Consider the following 7,324-nt stretch of genomic DNA (forward strand, 5'->3'; position numbering starts at 1 on the left):
TCTTTTATTTAAAAGAGGCTTTTCATCTGAAACGAGAATTTCCTCCATCATTATGAATGTCATATCAACGTTGCTGGATCAGTGATAACAGAGAAACTTCCCAGAACCCTTGGAAATTTCAGTGTGTCACACATGAATTCTGAGCTGTAGAACACAAAGCAAAGGGGGAAGAAGGCAAAGGTGATCTGTATCCTACTGTGGGTTTTTTGTTTTGTTTTGGAAGATCTTTCTTTCTCAACCAACTTTTTAAGTGGAATCATAGAATTGAAGACTTCGAAGGGACCATGGGGAATTGTTGGTTGATTGTAGCCTTTATCTGCATTGGATTTGAGTTGTTTTTGTAGATGAAGATGATGTACATCTGCAGGTTGTTTTTTTTAAAAAAAAAATTGTTGATGTTATTATCGTTAATTGATTTGAGATGTTTCATAGGAAGCAATTCACAAATGATTTAATTAGATAAATTAGCATTCAGCAAGAGCAGGTATCCTGCTTGCTCAGACCAACAAGCAGACCCATTTGCAGGAATTAACAGCACAGCCGTTAACCAAGAGAAGGGCAGGCCTATTGCTATGGGGAGGCTTCATTGGCTGGTGTGCTCGGTCTTTCTGCAGCCGCTCCCTTGACTCCATTGGTCCCCAGCTGTGGGTAGACTACAACTCCCATCATCCACAGCCAGCCTAATGGTCAAGGATGATGGGAGTTGTAGTCTACCCATTTCTGAGGAAGGTTGAAGACCATGGAGGAGTCTCACCAGAGCACAAGGGTGGCATACAGACTGAATCCCTGCCTGACAACCCTAATGTCACCTGTTCAAGACCCACAGAAGACTCAAGGCCTGAAAGGATAGCACTCCAAAACAACGCAATCCCCAGGCTGCTTCGCCCTTTCTATTGCTTTCTCAGTGGGTTGAGAAAGGCACTTGAAGGAAGTACAGTGGTACCTCGGGTTACATACTCTTCAGGTTACAGACTCTGCTAACCCAGAAATAGTGCTTCAGGTTAAGAACTTTGCTTTAGGATGAGAACAGAAATCGTGCTCCGGCGGTACGGCAGGAGCAGGAGGCCCCATTAGCTAAAGTGGTGCTTCAGGTTAAGAACAGTTTCAGGTTAAGTACTGACCTCCAGAACAAATTAAGTACTTAAGTACCCGAGGTATCACTGTAGTGCATTCCTACTGCAAAGAGGCCTTCTGCCTGGATGCAGTCAATGTCCTTAGTGAGTTTATCATACTCACTTCAGTGTGTGACTCTCCCCAATCTGCTTTGCCTGCTGTTCCCCTAGCATTTGAGAGGCCAGTGGTGTGGGTGGACTAAGAATGGCAGAAATAACAATTATTATTATTATTTATATTGTTATTAATACCCTGCCCATCTGGCTGGGTTGCCTCAGCCACTATGCACTGCTTCCAACACATGTAAAAAACATGATAAAACATCAGACATTAGAAACTTCCCTAAACAGGGCTGACTTCAGATGTCTTCTAAAAGCTGTGTTGTTCTTTATCTGCTTGACATCTGATGGGAGGGTGTTCCCACAGGGCAGGTGCCACTACCAAGAAGGCCCTCTGCTTGGTTCCCTGTAATTTCACTTCTTGCAGTGAGGGAACCGCCAGAAGGCCCTCAGAGATGGACCTCAGTGTCCGGGCTGAACGTTGCTGGTGGAAACACAACACAACCTTCACTGGGGTCAGGTGAGTCTACTTCATGGGGGCTCACAGCATATGATTTGCCCAAGGTCTGGGAGGGTGGGGGAAATGGAGCCATCCGAAGTGCAAAATTACTTCAAAAACTAAATGCGTCCCTCTGTCCTCCTGTTCCACCCACTCCCCAACAGTCATTCCAATGCCACTTCCATACTTACTATTCATTTGAAATATTTGTGGATATTTCTTGCCCTTTGGGTTTTCCCCACTATGCCTTGGGGCTCTCCCAGATATCATATACCTTTCTCTCTTTGTGTGGATATAGTCCAGTTTTGGTGACATAGGGACCAACATTCATCTCTGAACTAGAGGGAATGATGATGCCACTCTCACCTTGAGCTTCTGACAATCTCCCATCCAGCCTTGACTGCAGTAGAGGCTGATCCATTAGGACACGTGGGGAGCTGCCCCATCAACCTTGGTTTGCTTCAGCCAGTCTCTTCCCGCCTGCCTTCTTGCGTAGAGAGTGGCCCTAGCTGTTATCTTCCTTCTCCTCCTCTTCCATCTCAGTGTTGCCCTTGTTAAACTCAGCAGCGAGGATGGAGACAAAACTAGAATGAGATGGCTCAACATTGGCTCTGACTCAAGTTATGGTTTGGGCTCCCTGTCTTCCGCCCTGTCTCCATGAACACCAGCCATCATCAGTTAGGCTGTCTCGTCGTCTTCCTCACACGTCATTCACTGTCCCTTCTCTTTGCTGCTGGTATTTTTTGTTTTAAGGCTGCTTCCCGTAGGCTGGCTCCCAGTGATTCCCAAACATTGCTCTTCCACTGTAAGCTGAAAGCAGAACAGCAACTGGTTTTCTAGTTTCTACACTACTGGAAGTACTGTATTGAGCTTCTTTCATATCCCATTATGTTCCTTGAGTGTGGCATAGGCAGGAGAGAAATGCCATCTGAGCAGCCATCTGATGACAAGCACACATGCACTATAATCTTTGTGATTAGTGTCATGGTAACAGAACACCTCTAGTCATCACATACAGCTCACAAGTTAAAACAGTACAACGCATCATCAGAGATCTACAACCTCTCCTGGACAATGACAGTTCTCTTTCTCAAGCTCTGGGAGGAAGACCTTTCATTGCCTACAGACAGCCACCCAATCTCAAACAACTCCTAACCCACAATAATACTACAACCAGACCTAACACGGACACTGGCACCAGAGCCTGCAATAAACCCAGATGCCAACTTTGCTGCCACATACACCCAGACAACACCATTACTGGCCCCAACAACATCACACATACCATCTCAGGACTATTTAATTGCTCATCGTCTAACATTGTGTATGCCATCAAATGCCAACAGTGTCCCTCAGCTCTCTATATTGGACAAACAGGCCAGACCTTACGCCAAAGAATAAACGGACATAAATCGGACATCAGGAATCACAAAACAGAGAAACCAGTAGGAGAACACTTCAATCTCCCAGGACATTCTATACAAGATCTCAAAGTAGCTGTTTTACTACAAAGGAATTTCAGAAATAGACTGGAAAGAGAAGCTGCTGAATTGCAACTTATCACCAAACTTAAAACCATGGAGAGTCCTGGTCTGAACAAAGACCTTGGATTCTTATCTCATTATACATGACAAAGCCATTTTTCACCTTCTCACCCCTTGCTTTTCCCTGTAAGACCTATTGCAGTCGTTAAGAGTCGTCAACAGGCTCATCACAGCTATCTGCCCATCACCCATTCCCACCACCCTTCTGAGTAATACCCCTCCCCACCTTCTCACTATATAGAAGGGTCTGGTGACTTCTGTTTCAGTGTATCTGAAGAAGTGTGCATGCACACGAAAGCTCATACCAAGAACTAACCTAGTTGGTCTTTAAGGTGCTACTGGAAGGATTTTGTTTTGTTTTGACTATGGCAGACCAACACGGCTACCTATCTGTAAATGGTATCACCCTGTTCATTTATTTTTTCCTATAATGAATTTCTTAATCAGCTCTAAAATGCTTTTCCACCGTGTGCGTGCGTGTGTTAAAAAGCAAACTATATCTCCTTGAACGAAACGCTAATTTTAAAAGATGATTTTTTAAACAAAACCTTGCCAGTGTTTTCAACCACCTTGCTAAAATGCTGGTGACTGGAAAGCAGTTTTAAAAATCATTTCAAAGTTAGCATTTATAGTTTTATAGCATTTAGATTGCATTTCACTAATACTCAAATAACTATCTATCATCTATCTATCTATCTATCCATCCATCCAGAAAAGTGTTTAAATTAAAACATAGATTAAAAACAACAGGGTGATAAAATAGCACCTGAAAAAATTATAGCGAAAATGTGCTGCAATGTTGATATGTTCATCCACCTAATCGCTGTCTACCTGCAGGAGGAGGAGATTGTAATACTCTTCCATTCTTCTGAAAAGAATGGCAGACTTTATGTGGACTGAGAAAATATAGAAGAACCACCAGAAAAAGAGGGGACGACAATGATTGGATGATGGCAAAACATACAGCAATTCCACACTTCAGGGGGAATGCAACATAGGCTAAGTGGGGTATTTGTCTGTGTGGAACAAGGTCTGCTCATGCAATGAGACTTCTCCCCTGCATGTTCCTCATGCACCCCTTAAACCTGCTCTGAGGGTTCCCCTAGATTTAAGGGGCATACAGGGCCTACGGGGCAGGAGGACAGGGGAAGTCTTGTTGTATGAGCAGACCTCATTCCACACACGCAACAACTTAGTTAAATCCTGTCCTTTGCTACCAGATGCCAATGAGTCATTGAGATATCACAAATGGGTTGTTGGCAATAGGTTGGTTTTTTTTTTAACTTACTGGATTTACCCTCGGAAAGGGTAAATTTGGATTAAATGGGAATAAAACACAGGCTGGCATTTTAATACCAAGGTCATTATGTGGACGCTGCAATGAATTTCCATGTGTGAGGGGCACAGGGCACTCATCCTGTCTGGAACCAACGTTGATCTGAGGAGGTTCGAAGTAATGAGAAGATTCTTAGGCTGTGTACACACTGAAATATATCGTTTCCTTCAAAGAATCCTGGGGACTGACATTTGTTAAGGGTTGCTGGGGATCATAACTCTGTGAGGAGTTGTCAACTACAATGAGCATAATTTTTTAAGGGGATGAATGCGCTTTGAAAGTACAGCATGCGTACACCACCTGGGAAAGAGGGAAAGATTGGAGAGAAGAAGAGGGCCGAGATACTGAAGAGACCTCAGAGAAGGTGTGGCAGCCATTTCCTAAATGCTCCCTTGCCAACAAAGGTCCGTATAGTTAAAGCTCTGGTTTTCCCAGTAGTGATGTATGGAAGTGAGAGCTGGACCATAAAGAAGGCTGATCGCCGAAGAATTGATGCTTTTGAATTAAGGTGCTGGAGGAGACTCTTGAGAGTCCCGTGGACTGCAAGAAGATCAAACTGATCCATTCTGAAGGAAATCAGCCCTGAGTGCTCAATGGAAGGGCAGATCCTGAAGCTGAGGCTCCCATACTTTGGCCACCTCATGAGAAGAGAAGACTCCCTGGAAAAGACCCTGATGTTGGAGGGTATAAGGAGAAGGGGACGACAGAGGATGAGATGGTTGGACAGTGTTCTCGAAGCTACCAGCATGAGTTTGACCAAACTGCGGGAGGCAGTAGAAGACAGGAGTGCCTGGCATGCTCTGGTTCATGGGGTCACGAAGAGTCGGACACGACTAAACGACTAAACAACAACAACAACAACCTACTGACACTGGTGGGAGGTGGGGCAACATTTTCTTTCCCAATTCCATCCCATTATCAAGAAGGAATTAACTATGTCAGCTCCAAGGCCGTCATAGTTTCAGGCCCCGTTTCAGGAAGTGTCCGTGGATGAAGAAAGTCCTTGTTACAAGGAAACTTAGGATCCTGCAGAGAGAGAGAGGCTCACATTATCCTCACTGCCATTGCCTGCCATCCGTTTTCGTTTGCTATCTCCGTGCATCTTTTAATGTGCGCAATCTCTTGCCCAGAGGCTTTTCAAAATGGGTGTTGTCCCATGTCATGTAGCGTACATTACCAGGGAGGCAAGTTTCAATGCAGCCATTTGTATGAGTGTATGTGCGGTTTCACTGCAGCACTTGTGAAAGTAACGCTGCGAGCTGACGGGGACTATGATGTCACAAATATTGCATCGATTCCTTCCCACACCTGTGGTTATGTCAGAGTGTTTTGAGGACAGGAAATTGAATGTTCTGATGGAAGACAAAAGCTGCCTTTTGTTCCATGGCGTCATTCAGCTTCCCAGAAGGGACATCCCAGAACGCGAAGCCACTTCAGTTCAGAAGTGGTGCACATGCAGGAACAGTGATCACAAGGAAATTCACTTACGTAACTGGTGCCAGCACGAGTCTGTGGCTGATCCAAAGCACTAAATATCACATGGATTAAAAATCAAACAAAATAGATTGAAAGCAGATGCCTAATAGCACCTGGCAATTAAAATACCGGTACTTGGGTTCTGGCAGTAGCTCTGAGGAAAATCTACAGCATTTGGTTCAAAACAATTCCGAAATTCTATGTCAAGGCCCCCTAGTGTGCTGCAAGAGTATTACTAGTGTGCTGTGCAAAACTTTAATGGAATACAGTGGTACCTCAGGTTAAGTACTTCATTCGTTCCAGAGGTCTGTACTTAACCTGAAACTGTTCTTAACCTGAAGCACCACTTTAGCTAATGGGGCCTCCTGCCGCGCCGCTGGAGCACGATTTCTCTTCTCATCCTGAAGCAAAGTTCTTAACCTGAAGCACTATTTCTGGGTTAACGGAGTCTGTAACCTGAAGTGTATGTAACCTGAAGCGTATGTAACCTGAGTACCACTGTAATTAAAGGTTGTTGTCTGAACAACCCATACATACACAAACACATGGAGGGTAACCTGCTGTCTCTCTTTATGAGATGCTTCTCTAACCTACCTTCTTCTCTCCCTTCCTCCCTCCCTTCCAATAATTCTGTTATAGGCAACTAATGCTGTGTGTTAGGTTTGATTGCATTAGGTCAAAGATGGACTACAATTCCCATCATCTATGACCAAACTGAAGGAGCGTCTCCAACCCCATCGTTCTGCCTGGACACTGAGATCCAGCACCGAGGGCCTTCTGGCGGTTCCCTCACTGCAAGAAGTTACAGGGAACCAGGCAGACGGCCTTCTCGGTAGTGGCACCCACCCTGTGGAACGCCCTCCCACCTGACGTTTAGAAGACATCTGAAGGCAGTCCTGTTTAGGGAAGTTTTAAATGACTGATGTTTTAATGTATTTTTAATCTTTGTTGGAAGCTGCCCAGAGTAGCCAGATGGGCGGGGTATAAATAATAATTTATTATTATTATTTATTATTATTATTATTAACTGGCTGCAGCTGGAGTCCCGCAACATCTGAAGGGCCACAGTTTCCCTATTAGCCATTCACTCTTAGTTCAGACACTCGAGCAAGCGAAACCTTTGACTGCCACCTCAGGATCTTAAAAAGAGATCTGTTGGATTTGACCAGTCTCAGATCCTGTTTCCTGAAGCAGTCAACCAGTTGTCTTCAGGAAGGCCATAGGTAGTGTGTGATAGAAATAGATCTCACCTATAATATACTGCCCTGCCGCCGGCATTCTGAGGAATATTACCTCT

The sequence above is a fragment of the Podarcis melisellensis genome, assembly GCF_964234715.1.
Source record: "Podarcis melisellensis genome assembly, chromosome: 2".
NCBI classification, from domain to species: Eukaryota; Metazoa; Chordata; class Lepidosauria; order Squamata; family Lacertidae; genus Podarcis; species Podarcis melisellensis.